Genomic DNA, 17,393 nt, shown 5'->3' with positions numbered 1-17,393 from the left:
CCACCCTCCGCCTGCTAGGGAGGGACCCACCTAGGGCCCATCTCAGAGAGGGCACAAAACGAGCTTCTGGGAGCTGCCTTCTCGAAAGGGAAACTCTCCTCGGGAAAGCAAGCTCAGCCCCAGTGCGTGTTTGCTCAGCAAAGCAGCGCTTGCCGGTTTCGCCCCTAGGCCTGTGCTCGCCCTTATGCCTAGGAGGGTCTGGGCTGCCTCCCGCTCCCTGTGCGCCGGTGCTTGGCCGAGGGTCACCGGAGCTGGAAACCACCTCCAAACGTGCTCTCCTTCAGGGAGAAGGCGGATGGGGTCTGCAAAGGCCTTGTGTGCACTGGCCCCAGCACCCCACCCTTCGCCTGCTAGGGAGGGACCCACCTAGGGCCCATCTCAGAGAGGGCACAAAACGAGCTTCTGGGAGCTGCCTTCTCGAAAGGGAAACTCTCCTCGGGAAAGCAAGCTCAGCCCCAGTGCGTGTTTGCTCAGCAAAGCAGCGCTTGCCGGTTTCGCCCCTAGGCCTGTGCTCGCCCTTATGCCTAGGAGGGTCTGGGCTGCCTTACGCTCCCTGTGCACTGGTGCTTGGCCGATGGTCACCGGAGCTGGAAACCACCTCCAAACGTGCTCTCCTTCAGGGAGAAGGCGGATGGGGTCTGAAAAGGCCTTGTGTGCACTGGCCCCAGCACCCCACCCTCCGCCTGCGAGGGAAGGACCCACCTAGGGCCCATCTCAGAGTGGGCACAAAACGAGCTTCTGGGAGCTGCCTTCTCAAAAGGGAAACTCTCCTCGGGAAAGCAAGCTCAGCCCCAGTGCGTGTTTGCTCAGCAAAGCAGCGCTTGCCGGTTTCGCCCCTAGGCCTGTGCTCGCCCTTCGGCCTAGGAGGGTCTGGGCTGCCTCCCGCTCCCTGTGCGCCGGTGCTTGGCGGAGGGTCACCGGAGCTGGAAACCACCTCCAAACGTGCTCTCCTTCAGGGAGAAGGCGGATGGGGTCTGCAAAGGCCTTGTGTGCACTGGCCCCAGCACGCCACCCTTCGCCTGCTAGGGAGGGACCCACCTAGGGCCCATCTCAGAGAGGGCACAAAACGAGCTTCTGGGAGCTGCCTTCTCGAAAGGGAAACTCTCCTCGGGAAAGCAAGCTCAGCCCCAGTGCGTGTTTGCTCAGCAAAGCAGCGCTTGCCGGTTTCGCCCCTAGGCCTGTGCTCGCCCTTCGGCCGAGGAGGGTCTGGGCTGCCTCTTGTTCCCTGTGCTCCGCTGCTTGGCTGAGGGTCACCGGAGCTGGAAACCACCTCCAAACGTGCTCTCCTTCAGGGAGAAGGCGGATGGGGTCTGCAAAGGCCTTGTGTGCACTGGCCCCAGCACCCCACCCTCCGCCTGCGAGGGAGGGACCCACCTAGGGCCCATCTCAGAGTGGGCACAAAACGAGCTTCTGGGAGCTGCCTTCTCGAAAGGGAAACTCTCCTCGGGAAAGCAAGCTCAGCCCCAGTGCGTGTGTGCTCAGCAAAGCAGCGCTTGCCGGTTTCGCCCCTAGGCCTGTGCTCGCCCTTATGCCTAGGAGGGTCTAGGCTGCCTCATGCTCCCTGTGCACCGGTGCTTGGCCGAGGGTCACCGGAGCTGTAAACCACCTCCAAACGTGCTCTCCTTCAGGGAGAAGGCGGATGGGGTCTGAAAAGGCCTTGTGTGCACTGGCCCCAGCACCCCACACTCCGCCTGCTCAGGAGGGACACACCTAGGGCCCATCTCAGAAAGGGCACAAAACGAGCTTCTGGGAGCTGCCTTCTCGAAAGGGAAACTCTCCTCTGGAAAGCAAGCTCAGCCCCAGTGCGTGTTTGCTCAGCAAAGCAGCGCTTGCCGGTTTCACCCCTAGGCCTCTGCTCGCCCTTCGGCCTAGGAGGGTCTGGGCTGCCTCTCGTTCCCTGTGCGCCGGTGCTTGGCCGAGGGTCACCGGAGCTGGAAACCACCTCCAAACGTTCTCCTTCAGGGAGAAGGCGGATGGGGTCTGAAAAGGCCTTGTGTGCACTGGCCCCAGCACCCCACCCTCCGCCTGCGAGGGAGGGACCCACCTAGGGCCCATCTCAGAGAGGGCACAAAACGAGCTTCTGGGAGCTGCCTTCTCAAAAGGGAAACTCTCCTCGGGAAAGCAAGCTCAGCCGCAGTGCGTGTGTGCTCAGCAAAGCAGCGCTTGCCGGTTTCGCCCCTAGGCCTGTGCTCGCCCTTCGGCCTAGGAGGGTCTGGGCTGCCTCCCGCTCCCTGTGCGCCGGTGCTTGGCCGAGGGTCACCGGAGCTGGAAACCACCTCCAAACGTGCTCTCCTTCAGGGAGAAGGCGGATGGGGTCTGCAAAGGCCTTGTGTGCACTGGCCCCAGCACCCCACCCTCCGCCTGCGAGGGAGGGACCCACCTAGGGCCCATCTCAGAGAGGGCACAAAACGAGCTTCTGGGAGCTGCCTTCTCGAAAGGGAAACTCTCCTCGGGAAAGCAAGCTCAGCCCCAGTGCGTGTGTGCTCAGCAAAGCAGCGCTTGCCGGTTTCGCCCCTAGGCCTGTGCTCGCCCTTATGCCTAGGAGGGTCTGGGCTGCCTCACGCTCCCTGTGCACCGGTGCTTGGCCGAGGGTCACCGGAGCTGGAAACCACCTCCAAACGTGCTCTCCTTCAGGGAGAAGGCGGATGGGGTCTGAAAAGGCCTTGTGTGCACTGGCCCCAGCACCCCACACTCCGCCTGCTCGGGAGGGACCCACCTAGGGCCCATCTCAGAAAGGGCACAAAACGAGCTTCTGGGAGCTGCCTTCTCAAAAGGGAAACTCTCCTCGGGAAAGCAAGCTCAGCCCCAGTGCGTGTTTGCTCAGCAAAGCAGCGCTTGCCGGTTTCGCCCCTAGGCCTGTGCTCGCCCTTCGGCCTAGGAGGGTCTGTGCTGCCTCTCGTTCCCTGTGCGCCGCTGCTTGGCCGAGGGTCACCGGAGCTGGAAACCACCTCCAAACGTGCTCTCCTTCAGGGAGAAGGCGGATGGGGTCTGCAAAGGCCTTGTGTTCACTGGCCCCAGCACCCCACCCTCCGCCTGCTAGGGAGGGACCCACCTAGGGCCCATCTCAGAAAGGGCACAAAACGAGCTTCTGGGAGCTGCCTTCTCGAAACGGAAACTCTCCTCGGGAAAGCAAGCTCAGCCCCAGTGCGTGTTTGCTCAGCAAAGCAGCGCTTGCCGGTTTCGCCCCTAGGCCTGTGCTCTCCCTTCGGCCGAGGAGGGTCTGGGCTGCCTCTTGTTCCCTGTGCTCCGCTGCTTGGCTGAGGGTCACCGGAGCTGGAAACCACCTCCAAACGTGCTCTCCTTCAGGGAGAAGGCGGATGGGGTCTGCAAAGGCCTTGTGTGCACTGGCCCCAGCACCCCACCCTCCGCCTGCGAGGGAGGGACCCACCTAGGGCCCATCTCAGAGAGGGCACAAAACGAGCTTCTGGGAGCTGCCTTCTCGAAAGGGAAACTCTCCTCGGGAAAGCAAGCTCAGCCCCAGTGCGTGTGTGCTCAGCAAAGCAGCGCTTGCCGGTTTCACCCCTAGGCCTGTGCTCGCCCTTATGCCTAGGAGGGTCTAGGCTGCCTCACGCTCCCTGTGCACCGGTGCTTGGCCGAGGGTCACCGGAGCTGTAAACCACCTCCAAACGTGCTCTCCTTCAGGGAGAAGGCGGATGGGGTCTGAAAAGGCCTTGTGTGCACTGGCCCCAGCACCCCACACTCCGCCTGCTCAGGAGGGACACACCTAGGGCCCATCTCAGAAAGGGCACAAAACGAGCTTCTGGGAGCTGCCTTCTCGAAAGGGAAACTCTCCTCTGGAAAGCAAGCTCAGCCCCAGTGCGTGTTTGCTCAGCAAAGCAGCGCTTGCCGGTTTCACCCCTAGGCCTCTGCTCGCCCTTCGGCCTAGGAGGGTCTGGGCTGCCTCTCGTTCCCTGTGCGCCGGTGCTTGGCCGAGGGTCACCGGAGCTGGAAACCACCTCCAAACGTTCTCCTTCAGGGAGAAGGCGGATGGGGTCTGAAAAGGCCTTGTGTGCACTGGCCCCAGCACCCCACCCTCCGCCTGCTAGGGAGGGACCCACCTAGGGCCCATCTCAGAAAGGGCACAAAACGAGCTTCTGGGAGCTGCCTTCTCGAAAGGGAAACTCTCCTCGGGAAAGCAAGCTCAGCCCCAGTGCGTGTTTGCTCAGCAAAGCAGCGCTTGCCGGTTTCGCCCCTAGGCCTGTGCTCTCCCTTCGGCCGAGGAGGGTCTGGGCTGCCTCTTGTTCCCTGTGCGCCGCTGCTTGGCTGAGGGTCACCGGAGCTGGAAACCACCTCCAAACGTGCTCTCCTTCAGGGAGAAGGCGGATGGGGTCTGAAAAGGCCTTGTGTGCACTGGCCCCAGCACCCCACCCTCCGCCTGCGAGGGAGGGACCCACCTAGGGCCCATCTCAGAGAGGGCACAAAACGAGCTTCTGGGAGCTGCCTTCTCAAAAGGGAAACTCTCCTCGGGAAAGCAAGCTCAGCCGCAGTGCGTGTGTGCTCAGCAAAGCAGCGCTTGCCGGTTTCGCCCCTAGGCCTGTGCTCGCCCTTCGGCCTAGGAGGGTCTGGGCTGCCTCCCGCTCCCTGTGCGCCGGTGCTTGGCCGAGGGTCACCGGAGCTGGAAACCACCTCCAAACGTGCTCTCCTTCAGGGAGAAGGCGGATGGGGTCTGAAAAGGCCTTGTGTGCACTGGCCCCAGCACCCCACCCTCCGCCTGCGAGGGAGGGACCCACCTAGGGCCCATCTCAGAGAGGGCACAAAACGAGCTTCTGGGAGCTGCCTTCTCGAAAGGGAAACTCTCCTCGGGAAAGCAAGCTCAGCCCCAGTGCGTGTGTGCTCAGCAAAGCAGCGCTTGCCGGTTTCGCCCCTAGGCCTGTGCTCGCCCTTATGCCTAGGAGGGTCTAGGCTGCCTCACGCTCCCTGTGCACCGGTGCTTGGCCGAGGGTCACCGGAGCTGGAAACCACCTCCAAACGTGCTCTCCTTCAGGGAGAAGGCGGATGGGGTCTGAAAAGGCCTTGTGTGCACTGGCCCCAGCACCCCACACTCCGCCTGCTCAGGAGGGACCCACCTAGGGCCCATCTCAGAAAGGGCACAAAACGAGCTTCTGGGAGCTGCCTTCTCGAAAGGGAAACTCTCCTCTGGAAAGCAAGCTCAGCCCCAGTGCGTGTTTGCTCAGCAAAGCAGCGCTTGCCGGTTTCACCCCTAGGCCTCTGCTCGCCCTTCGGCCTAGGAGGGTCTGGGCTGCCTCTCGTTCCCTGTGCACCGGTGCTTGGCCGAGGGTCACCGGAGCTGGAAACCACCTCCAAACGTGCTCTCCTTCAGGGAGAAGGCGGATGGGGTCTGAAAAGGCCTTGTGTGCACTGGCCCCAGCACCCCACACTACGCCTGCTCGGGAGGGACCCACCTAGGGCCCATCTCAGAAAGGGCACAAAACGAGCTTCTGGGAGCTGCCTTCTCAAAAGGGAAACTCTCCTCGGGAAAGCAAGCTCAGCCCCAGTGCGTGTGTGCTCAGCAAAGCAGCGCTTGCCGGTTTCGCCCCTAGGCCTGTGCTCTCCCTTCGGCAGGGAGGGTCTGGGCTGCCTCTTGTTCCCTGTGCGCCGCTGCTTGGCTGAGGGTCACCGGAGCTGGAAACCACCTCCAAACGTGCTCTCCTTCAGGGAGAAGGCGGATGGGGTCTGAAAAGGCCTTGTGTGCACTGGCCCCAGCACCCCACCCTCCGCCTGCGAGGGAGGGACCCACCTAGGGCCCATCTCAGAGAGGGCACAAAACGAGCTTCTGGGAGCTGCCTTCTCAAAAGGGAAACTCTCCTCGGGAAAGCAAGCTCAGCCCCAGTGCGTGTTTGCTCAGCAAAGCAGCGCTTGCCGGTTTCGCCCCTAGGCCTGTGCTCTCCCTTCGGCCGAGGAGGGTCTGGGCTGCCTCTTGTTCCCTGTGCGCCGCTGCTTGGCTGAGGGTCACCGGAGCTGGAAACCACCTCCAAACGTGCTCTCCTTCAGGGAGAAGGCGGATGGGGTCTGCAAAGGCCTTGTGTGCACTGGCCCCAGCACCCCACCCTCCGCCTGCGAGGGAGGGACCCACCTAGGGCCCATCTCAGAGAGGGCACAAAATGAGCTTCTGGGAGCTGCCTTCTCAAAAGGGAAACTCTCCTCGGGAAAGCAAGCTCAGCCCCAGTGCGTGTGTGCTCAGCAAAGCAGCGCTTGCCGGTTTCGCCCCTAGGCCTGTGCTCGCCCTTATGCCTAGGAGGGTCTGGGCTGCCTCACGCTCCCTGTGCACCGGTGCTTGGCCGAGGGTCACCGGAGCTGGAAACCACCTCCAAACGTGCTCTCCTTCAGGGAGAAGGCGGATGGGGTCTGCAAAGGCCTTGTGTGCACTGGCCCCAGCACCCCACCCTCCGCCTGCGAGGGAGGGACCCACCTAGGGCCCATCTCAGAAAGGGCACAAAACGAGCTTCTGGGAGCTGCCTTCTCGAAAGGGAAACTCTCCTCGGGAAAGCAAGCTCAGCCCCAGTGCGTGTGTGCTCAGCAAAGCAGCGCTTGCCGGTTTCGCCCCTAGGCCTGTGCTCTCCCTTCGGCAGGGAGGGTCTGGGCTGCCTCTTGTTCCCTGTTCGCCGCTGCTTGGCTGAGGGTCACCGGAGCTGGAAACCACCTCCAAACGTGCTCTCCTTCAGGGAGAAGGCGGATGGGGTCTGCAAAGGCCTTGTGTGCACTGGCCCCAGCACCCCACCCTCCGCCTGCGAGGGAGGGACCCACCTAGGGCCCATCTCAGAGAGGGCACAAAACGAGCTTCTGGGAGCTGCCTTCTCGAAAGGGAAACTCTCCTCGGGAAAGCAAGCTCAGCCCCAGTGCGTGTGTGCTCAGCAAAGCAGCGCTTGCCGGTTTCGCCCCTAGGCCTGTGCTCGCCCTTCGGCCTAGGAGGGTCTGGGCTGCCTCCCGCTCCCTGTGCGCCGGTGCTTGGCCGAGGGTCACCGGAGCTGGAAACCACCTCCAAACGTGCTCTCCTTCAGGGAGAAGGCGGATGGGGTCTGAAAAGGCCTTGTGTGCACTGGCCCCAGCACCCCACCCTCCGCCTGCGAGGGAGGGACCCACCTAGGGCCCATCTCAGAGAGGGCACAAAACGAGCTTCTGGGAGCTGCCTTCTCGAAAGGGAAACTCTCCTCGGGAAAGCAAGCTCAGCCCCAGTGCGTGTTTGCTCAGCAAAGCAGCGCTTGCCGGTTTCCCCCCTAGGCCTGTGCTCGCCCTTCGGCCTAGGAGGGTCTGGGCTGCCTCCCGCTCCCTGTGCGCCGGTGCTTGGCCGAGGGTCACCGGAGCTGGAAACCACCTCCAAACGTGCTCTCCTTCAGGGAGAAGGCGGATGGGGTCTGCAAAGGCCTTGTGTGCACTGGCCCCAGCACCCCACCCTCCGCCTGCTAGGGAGGGACCCACCTAGGGCCCATCTCAGAAAGGGCACAAAACGAGCTTCTGGGAGCTGCCTTCTCGAAAGGGAAACTCTCCTCGGGAAAGCAAGCTCAGCCCCAGTGCGTGTTTGCTCAGCAAAGCAGCGCTTGCCGGTTTCGCCCCTAGGCCTGTGCTCTCCCTTCGGCCGAGGAGGGTCTGGGCTGCCTCTTGTTCCCTGTGCGCCGCTGCTTGGCTGAGGGTCACCGGAGCTGGAAACCACCTCCAAACGTGCTCTCCTTCAGGGAGAAGGCGGATGGGGTCTGAAAAGGCCTTGTGTGCACTGGCCCCAGCACCCCACCCTCCGCCTGCGAGGGAGGGACCCACCTAGGGCCCATCTCAGAGAGGGCACAAAACGAGCTTCTGGGAGCTGCCTTCTCAAAAGGGAAACTCTCCTCGGGAAAGCAAGCTCAGCCCCAGTGCGTGTGTGCTCAGCAAAGCAGCGCTTGCCGGTTTCGCCCCTAGGCCTGTGCTCGCCCTTATGCCTAGGAGGGTCTGGGCTGCCTCACGCTCCCTGTGCACCGGTGCTTGGCCGAGGGTCACCGGAGCTGGAAACCACCTCCAAACGTGCTCTCCTTCAGGGAGAAGGCGGATGGGGTCTGAAAAGGCCTTGTGTGCACTGGCCCCAGCACCCCACACTCCGCCTGCTCGGGAGGGACCCACCTAGGGCCCATCTCAGAAAGGGCACAAAACGAGCTTCTGGGAGCTGCCTTCTCAAAAGGGAAACTCTCCTCGGGAAAGCAAGCTCAGCCCCAGTGCGTGTTTGCTCAGCAAAGCAGCGCTTGCCGGTTTCGCCCCTAGGCCTGTGCTCGCCCTTCGGCCTAGGAGGGTCTGTGCTGCCTCTCGTTCCCTGTGCGCCGCTGCTTGGCCGAGGGTCACCGGAGCTGGAAACCACCTCCAAACGTGCTCTCCTTCAGGGAGAAGGCGGATGGGGTCTGCAAAGGCCTTGTGTTCACTGGCCCCAGCACCCCACCCTCCGCCTGCTAGGGAGGGACCCACCTAGGGCCCATCTCAGAAAGGGCACAAAACGAGCTTCTGGGAGCTGCCTTCTCGAAAGGGAAACTCTCCTCGGGAAAGCAAGCTCAGCCCCAGTGCGTGTTTGCTCAGCAAAGCAGCGCTTGCCGGTTTCGCCCCTAGGCCTGTGCTCTCCCTTCGGCAGGGAGGGTCTGGGCTGCCTCTTGTTCCCTGTTCGCCGCTGCTTGGCTGAGGGTCACCGGAGCTGGAAACCACCTCCAAACGTGCTCTCCTTCAGGGAGAAGGCGGATGGGGTCTGCAAAGGCCTTGTGTGCACTGGCCCCAGCACCCCACCCTCCGCCTGCGAGGGAGGGACCCACCTAGGGCCCATCTCAGAGAGGGCACAAAACGAGCTTCTGGGAGCTGCCTTCTCAAAAGGGAAACTCTCCTCGGGAAAGCAAGCTCAGCCCCAGTGCGTGTGTGCTCAGCAAAGCAGCGCTTGCCGGTTTCGCCCCTAGGCCTGTGCTCGCCCTTCGGCCTAGGAGGGTCTCGGCTGCCTCCCGCTCCCTGTGCGCCGGTGCTTGGCCGAGGGTCACCGGAGCTGGAAACCACCTCCAAACGTGCTCTCCTTCAGGGAGAAGGCGGATGGGGTCTGAAAAGGCCTTGTGTGCACTGGCCCCAGCACCCCACCCTCCGCCTGCGAGGGAGGGACCCACCTAGGGCCCATCTCAGAGAGGGCACAAAACAAGCTTCTGGGAGCTGCCTTCTCGAAAGGGAAACTCTCCTCGGGAAAGCAAGCTCAGCCCCAGTGCGTGTGTGCTCAGCAAAGCAGCGCTTGCCGGTTTCGCCCCTAGGCCTGTGCTCTCCCTTCGGCCGAGGAGGGTCTGGGCTGCCTCTTGTTCCCTGTGCGCCGCTGCTTGGCTGAGGGTCACCGGAGCTGGAAACCACCTCCAAACGTGCTCTCCTTCAGGGAGAAGGCGGATGGGGTCTGAAAAGGCCTTGTGTGCACTGGCCCCAGCACCCCACCCTCCGCCTGCGAGGGAGGGACCCACCTAGGGCCCATCTCAGAGAGGGCACAAAACGAGCTTCTGGGAGCTGCCTTCTCAAAAGGGAAACTCTCCTCGGGAAAGCAAGCTCAGCCCCAGTGCGTGTTTGCTCAGCAAAGCAGCGCTTGCCGGTTTCGCCCCTAGGCCTGTGCTCGCCCTTCGGCCTAGGAGGGTCTGGGCTGCCTCCCGCTCCCTGTGCGCCGGTGCTTGGCCGAGGGTCACCGGAGCTGGAAACCACCTCCAAACGTGCTCTCCTTCAGGGAGAAGGCGGATGGGGTCTGAAAAGGCCTTGTGTGCACTGGCCCCAGCACCCCACCCTCCGCCTGCGAGGGAGGGACCCACCTAGGGCCCATCTCAGAGAGGGCACAAAACGAGCTTCTGGGAGCTGCCTTCTCGAAAGGGAAACTCTCCTCGGGAAAGCAAGCTCAGCCCCAGTGCGTGTGTGCTCAGCAAAGCAGCGCTTGCCGGTTTCGCCCCTAGGCCTGTGCTCGCCCTTATGCCTAGGAGGGTCTGGGCTGCCTCACGCTCCCTGTGCACCGGTGCTTGGCCGAGGGTCACCGGAGCTGGAAACCACCTCCAAACGTGCTCTCCTTCAGGGAGAAGGCGGATGGGGTCTGAAAAGGCCTTGTGTGCACTGGCCCCAGCACCCCACACTCCGCCTGCTAGGGAGGGACCCACCTAGGGCCCATCTCAGAAAGGGCACAAAACGAGCTTCTGGGAGCTGCCTTCTCGAAAGGGAAACTCTCCTCGGGAAAGCAAGCTCAGCCCCAGTGCGTGTTTGCTCAGCAAAGCAGCGCTTGCCGGTTTCGCCCCTAGGCCTGTGCTCGCCCTTCGGCCTAGGAGGGTCTGTGCTGCCTCTCGTTCCCTGTGCGCCGGTGCTTGGCCGAGGGTCACCGGAGCTGGAAACCACCTCCAAACGTGCTCTCCTTCAGGGAGAAGGCGGATGGGGTCTTCAAAGGCCTTGTGTGCACTGGCCCCAGCACCCCACCCTCCGCCTGCTAGGGAGGGACCCACCTAGGGCCCATCTCAGAAAGGGCACAAAACGAGCTTCTGGGAGCTGCCTTCTCGAAAGGGAAACTCTCCTCGGGAAAGCAAGCTCAGCCCCAGTGCGTGTTTGCTCAGCAAAGCAGCGCTTGCCGGTTTCGCCCCTAGGCCTGTGCTCTCCCTTCGGCAGGGAGGGTCTGGGCTGCCTCTTGTTCCCTGTGCGCCGCTGCTTGGCTGAGGGTCACCGGAGCTGGAAACCACCTCCAAACGTGCTCTCCTTCAGGGAGAAGGCGGATGGGGTCTGAAAAGGCCTTGTGTGCACTGGCCCCAGCACCCCACCCTCCGCCTGCGAGGGAGGGACCCACCTAGGGCCCATCTCAGAGAGGGCACAAAACGAGCTTCTGGGAGCTGCCTTCTCAAAAGGGAAACTCTCCTCGGGAAAGCAAGCTCAGCCCCAGTGCGTGTGTGCTCAGCAAAGCAGCGCTTGCCGGTTTCGCCCCTAGGCCTGTGCTCGCCCTTCGGCCTAGGAGGGTCTGGGCTGCCTCCCGCTCCCTGTGCGCCGGTGCTTGGCCGAGGGTCACCGGAGCTGGAAACCACCTCCAAACGTGCTCTCCTTCAGGGAGAAGGCGGATGGGGTCTGAAAAGGCCTTGTGTGCACTGGCCCCAGCACCCCACCCTCCGCCTGCGAGGGAGGGACCCACCTAGGGCCCATCTCAGAGAGGGCACAAAACGAGCTTCTGGGAGCTGCCTTCTCGAAAGGGAAACTCTCCTCGGGAAAGCAAGCTCAGCCCCAGTGCGTGTTTGCTCAGCAAAGCAGCGCTTGCCGGTTTCGCCCCTAGGCCTGTGCTCTCCCTTCGGCCGAGGAGGGTCTGGGCTGCCTCTTGTTCCCTGTGCGCCGCTGCTTGGCTGAGGGTCACCGGAGCTGGAAACCACCTCCAAACGTGCTCTCCTTCAGGGAGAAGGCGGATGGGGTCTGAAAAGGCCTTGTGTGCACTGGCCCCAGCACCCCACCCTCCGCCTGCGAGGGAGGGACCCACCTAGGGCCCATCTCAGAGAGGGCACAAAACGAGCTTCTGGGAGCTGCCTTCTCAAAAGGGAAACTCTCCTCGGGAAAGCAAGCTCAGCCCCAGTGCGTGTGTGCTCAGCAAAGCAGCGCTTGCCGGTTTCGCCCCTAGGCCTGTGCTCGCCCTTATGCCTAGGAGGGTCTGGGCTGCCTCACGCTCCCTGTGCACCGGTGCTTGGCCGAGGGTCACCGGAGCTGGAAACCACCTCCAAACGTGCTCTCCTTCAGGGAGAAGGCGGATGGGGTCTGAAAAGGCCTTGTGTGCACTGGCCCCAGCACCCCACCCTCCGCCTGCGAGGGAGGGACCCACCTAGGGCCCATCTCAGAGAGGGCACAAAACGAGCTTCTGGGAGCTGCCTTCTCAAAAGGGAAACTCTCCTCGGGAAAGCAAGCTCAGCCCCAGTGCGTGTGTGCTCAGCAAAGCAGCGCTTGCCGGTTTCGCCCCTAGGCCTGTGCTCGCCCTTATGCCTAGGAGGGTCTGGGCTGCCTCCCGCTCCCTGTGCACCGGTGCTTGGCCGAGGGTCACCGGAGCTGGAAACCACCTCCAAACGTGCTCTCCTTCAGGGAGAAGGCGGATGGGGTCTGAAAAGGCCTTGTGTGCACTGGCCCCAGCACCCCACACTCCGCCTGCTCGGGAGGGACCCACCTAGGGCCCATCTCAGAAAGGGCACAAAACGAGCTTCTGGGAGCTGCCTTCTCAAAAGGGAAACTCTCCTTGGGAAAGCAAGCTCAGCCCCAGTGCGTGTGTGCTCAGCAAAGCAGCGCTTGCCGGTTTCGCCCCTAGGCCTGTGCTCTCCCTTCGGCAGGGAGGGTCTGGGCTGCCTCTTGTTCCCTGTTCGCCGCTGCTTGGCTGAGGGTCACCGGAGCTGGAAACCACCTCCAAACGTGCTCTCCTTCAGGGAGAAGGCGGATGGGGTCTGCAAAGGCCTTGTGTGCACTGGCCCCAGCACCCCACCCTCCGCCTGCGAGGGAGGGACCCACCTAGGGCCCATCTCAGAGAGGGCACAAAACGAGCTTCTGGGAGCTGCCTTCTCAAAAGGGAAACTCTCCTCGGGAAAGCAAGCTCAGCCCCAGTGCGTGTGTGCTCAGCAAAGCAGCGCTTGCCGGTTTCGCCCCTAGGCCTGTGCTCGCCCTTCGGCCTAGGAGGGTCTCGGCTGCCTCCCGCTCCCTGTGCGACGGTGCTTGGCCGAGGGTCACCGGAGCTGGAAACCACCTCCAAACGTGCTCTCCTTCAGGGAGAAGGCGGATGGGGTCTGAAAAGGCCTTGTGTGCACTGGCCCCAGCACCCCACCCTCCGCCTGCTAGGGAGGGACCCACCTAGGGCCCATCTCAGAAAGGGCACAAAACGAGCTTCTGGGAGCTGCCTTCTCGAAAGGGAAACTCTCCTCGGGAAAGCAAGCTCAGCCCCAGTGCGTGTTTGCTCAGCAAAGCAGCGCTTGCCGGTTTCGCCCCTAGGCCTGTGCTCGCCCTTCGGCCTAGGAGGGTCTGGGCTGCCTCCCGCTCCCTGTGCGCCGGTGCTTGGCCGAGGGTCACCGGAGCTGGAAACCACCTCCAAACGTGCTCTCCTTCAGGGAGAAGGCGGATGGGGTCTGCAAAGGCCTTGTGTGCACTGGCCCCAGCACCCCACCCTCCGCCTGCTAGGGAGGGACCCACCTAGGGCCCATCTCAGAAAGGGCACAAAACGAGCTTCTGGGAGCTGCCTTCTCGAAAGGGAAACTCTCCTCGGGAAAGCAAGCTCAGCCCCAGTGCGTGTTTGCTCAGCAAAGCAGCGCTTGCCGGTTTCGCCCCTAGGCCTGTGCTCGCCCTTCGGCCGAGGAGGGTCTGGGCTGCCTCTTGTTCCCTGTGCGCCGCTGCTTGGCTGAGGGTCACCGGAGCTGGAAACCACCTCCAAACGTGCTCTCCTTCAGGGAGAAGGCGGATGGGGTCTGAAAAGGCCTTGTGTGCACTGGCCCCAGCACCCCACCCTCCGCCTGCGAGGGAGGGACCCACCTAGGGCCCATCTCAGAGAGGGCACAAAACGAGCTTCTGGGAGCTGCCTTCTCAAAAGGGAAACTCTCCTCGGGAAAGCAAGCTCAGCCGCAGTGCGTGTGTGCTCAGCAAAGCAGCGCTTGCCGGTTTCGCCCCTAGGCCTGTGCTCGCCCTTCGGCCTAGGAGGGTCTGGGCTGCCTCCCGCTCCCTGTGCGCCGGTGCTTGGCCGAGGGTCACCGGAGCTGGAAACCACCTCCAAACGTGCTCTCCTTCAGGGAGAAGGCGGATGGGGTCTGAAAAGGCCTTGTGTGCACTGGCCCCAGCACCCCACCCTCCGCCTGCGAGGGAGGGACCCACCTAGGGCCCATCTCAGAGAGGGCACAAAACGAGCTTCTGGGAGCTGCCTTCTCGAAAGGGAAACTCTCCTCTGGAAAGCAAGCTCAGCCCCAGTGCGTGTGTGCTCAGCAAAGCAGCGCTTGCCGGTTTCGCCCCTAGGCCTGTGCTCGCCCTTATGCCTAGGAGGGTCTGGGCTGCCTCACGCTCCCTGTGCACCGGTGCTTGGCCGAGGGTCACCGGAGCTGGAAACCACCTCCAAACGTGCTCTCCTTCAGGGAGAAGGCGGATGGGGTCTGAAAAGGCCTTGTGTGCACTGGCCCCAGCACCCCACACTCCGCCTGCTCGGGAGGGACCCACCTAGGGCCCATCTCAGAAAGGGCACAAAACGAGCTTCTGGGAGCTGCCTTCTCAAAAGGGAAACTCTCCTCGGGAAAGCAAGCTCAGCCCCAGTGCGTGTTTGCTCAGCAAAGCAGCGCTTGCCGGTTTCGCCCCTAGGCCTGTGCTCGCCCTTCGGCCTAGGAGGGTCTGTGCTGCCTCTCGTTCCCTGTGCGCCGCTGCTTGGCCGAGGGTCACCGGAGCTGGAAACCACCTCCAAACGTGCTCTCCTTCAGGGAGAAGGCGGATGGGGTCTGCAAAGGCCTTGTGTTCACTGGCCCCAGCACCCCACCCTCCGCCTGCTAGGGAGGGACCCACCTAGGGCCCATCTCAGAAAGGGCACAAAACGAGCTTCTGGGAGCTGCCTTCTCGAAAGGGAAACTCTCCTCGGGAAAGCAAGCTCAGCCCCAGTGCGTGTTTGCTCAGCAAAGCAGCGCTTGCCGGTTTCGCCCCTAGGCCTGTGCTCTCCCTTCGGCAGGGAGGGTCTGGGCTGCCTCTTGTTCCCTGTTCGCCGCTGCTTGGCTGAGGGTCACCGGAGCTGGAAACCACCTCCAAACGTGCTCTCCTTCAGGGAGAAGGCGGATGGGGTCTGCAAAGGCCTTGTGTGCACTGGCCCCAGCACCCCACCCTCCGCCTGCGAGGGAGGGACCCACCTAGGGCCCATCTCAGAGAGGGCACAAAACGAGCTTCTGGGAGCTGCCTTCTCAAAAGGGAAACTCTCCTCGGGAAAGCAAGCTCAGCCCCAGTGCGTGTGTGCTCAGCAAAGCAGCGCTTGCCGGTTTCGCCCCTAGGCCTGTGCTCGCCCTTCGGCCTAGGAGGGTCTGGGCTGCCTCCCGCTCCCTGTGCGCCGGTGCTTGGCCGAGGGTCACCGGAGCTGGAAACCACCTCCAAACGTGCTCTCCTTCAGGGAGAAGGCGGATGGGGTCTGAAAAGGCCTTGTGTGCACTGGCCCCAGCACCCCACCCTCCGCCTGCGAGGGAGGGACCCACCTAGGGCCCATCTCAGAGAGGGCACAAAACGAGCTTCTGGGAGCTGCCTTCTCGAAAGGGAAACTCTCCTCGGGAAAGCAAGCTCAGCCCCAGTGCGTGTTTGCTCAGCAAAGCAGCGCTTGCCGGTTTCGCCCCTAGGCCTGTGCTCGCCCTTCGGCCTAGGAGGGTCTGGGCTGCCTCACGCTCCCTGTGCGCCGGTGCTTGGCCGAGGGTCACCGGAGCTGGAAACCACCTCCAAACGTGCTCTCCTTCAGGGAGAAGGCGGATGGGGTCTGAAAAGGCCTTGTGTGCACTGGCCCCAGCACCCCACCCTCCGCCTGCGAGGGAGGGACCCACCTAGGGCCCATCTCAGAGAGGGCACAAAACGAGCTTCTGGGAGCTGCCTTCTCGAAAGGGAAACTCTCCTCGGGAAAGCAAGCTCAGCCCCAGTGCGTGTGTGCTCAGCAAAGCAGCGCTTGCCGGTTTCGCCCCTAGGCCTGTGCTCGCCCTTATGCCTAGGAGGGTCTGGGCTGCCTCACGCTCCCTGTGCACCGGTGCTTGGCCGAGGGTCACCGGAGCTGGAAACCACCTCCAAACGTGCTCTCCTTCAGGGAGAAGGCGGATGGGGTCTGAAAAGGCCTTGTGTGCACTGGCCCCAGCACCCCACACTCCGCCTGCTCGGGAGGGACCCACCTAGGGCCCATCTCAGAAAGGGCACAAAACGAGCTTCTGGGAGCTGCCTTCTCAAAAGGGAAACTCTCCTCGGGAAAGCAAGCTCAGCCCCAGTGCGTGTTTGCTCAGCAAAGCAGCGCTTGCCGGTTTCGCCCCTAGGCCTGTGCTCGCCCTTCGTCCTAGGAGGGTCTGGGCTGCCTCCCGCTCCCTGTGCGCGGGTGCTTGGCCGAGGGTCACCGGAGCTGGAAACCACCTCCAAACGCGCTCTCCTTCAGGGAGAAGGCGGATGGGGTCTGAAAAGGCCTTGTGTGCACTGGCCCCAGCACCCCACCCTCCGCCTGCTAGGGAGGGACAACCTAGGGCCCATCTCAGAAAGGGCACAAAACGAGCTTCTGGGAGCTGCCTTCTCGAAAGGGAAACTCTCCTCGGGAAAGCAAGCTCAGCCCCAGTGCGTGTTTGCTCAGCAAAGCAGCGCTTGCCGGTTTCGCCCCTAGGCATGTGCTCGCCCTTCGGCCGAGGAGGGTCTGGGCTGCCTCCCGCTCCCTGCGCACCGGTGCTTGGCCGAGGGTCACCGGAGCTGGAAACCACCTCCAAACGTGCTCTCCTTCAGGGAGAAGGCGGATGGGGTCTGAAAAGGCCTTGTGTGCACTGGCCCCAGCACCCCACCCTCCGCCTGCTAGGGAGGGACCCACCTAGGGCCCATCTCAGAAAGGGCACAAAACGAGCTTCTGGGAGCTGCCTTCTCGAAAGGGAAACTCTCCTCGGGAAAGCAAGCTCAGCCCCAGTGCGTGTTTGCTCAGCAAAGCAGCGCTTGCCGGTTTCGCCCCTAGGCCTGTGCTCGCCCTTCGGCCTAGGAGGGTCTGGGCTGCCTCTTGTTCCCTGTGCGCCGCTGCTTGGCCGAGGGTCACCGGAGCTGGAAACCACCTCCAAACGTGCTCTCCTTCAGGGAGAAGGCGGATGGGGTCTGCAAAGGCCTTGTGTGCACTGGCCCCAGCACCCCACCCTTCGCCTGCTAGGGAGGGACAACCTAGGGCCCATCTCAGAAAGGGCACAAAACGAGCTTCTGGGAGCTGCCTTCTCGAAAGGGAAACTCTCCTCGGGAAAGCAAGCTCAGCCCCAGTGCGTGTTTGCTCAGCAAAGCAGCGCTTGCCGGTTTCGCCCCTAGGCCTGTGCTCGCCCTTCGGCCTAGGAGGGTCTGGGCTGCCTCTCGTTCCCTGTGCGCCGCTGCTTAGCTGAGGGTCACCGGAGCTGGAAACCACCTCCAAACGTGCTCTCCTTCAGGGAGAAGGCGGATGGGGTTTGCAAAGGCCTTGTGTGCACTGGCCCCAGCACCCCACCCTTCGCCTGCTAGGGAGGGACAACCTAGGGCCCATCTCAGAAAGGGCACAAAACGAGCTTCTGGGAGCTGCCTTCTCGAAAGGGAAACTCTCCTCGGGAAAGCAAGCTCAGCCCCAGTGCGTGTTTGCTCAGCAAAGCAGCGCTTGCCGGTTTCGCCCCTAGGCCTGTGCTCGCCCTTCGGCCTAGGAGGGTCTGGGCTGCCTCTTGTTCCCTGTGCGCCGCTGCTTGGCCGAGGGTCACCGGAGCTGGAAACCACCTCCAAAC

This window comes from Sus scrofa, chromosome 13 (assembly GCF_054392235.1).
Source record: "Sus scrofa isolate SSC_HxYL_T2T_F1_AM1 chromosome 13, Sscrofa_HxYL_maternal_Yorkshire_Landrace_v2.0, whole genome shotgun sequence".
Taxonomy (NCBI): domain Eukaryota; kingdom Metazoa; phylum Chordata; class Mammalia; order Artiodactyla; family Suidae; genus Sus; species Sus scrofa.
The sequence above is the reverse complement of the archived record's forward strand: the minus strand, read 5'-3'. Positions refer to the sequence as shown.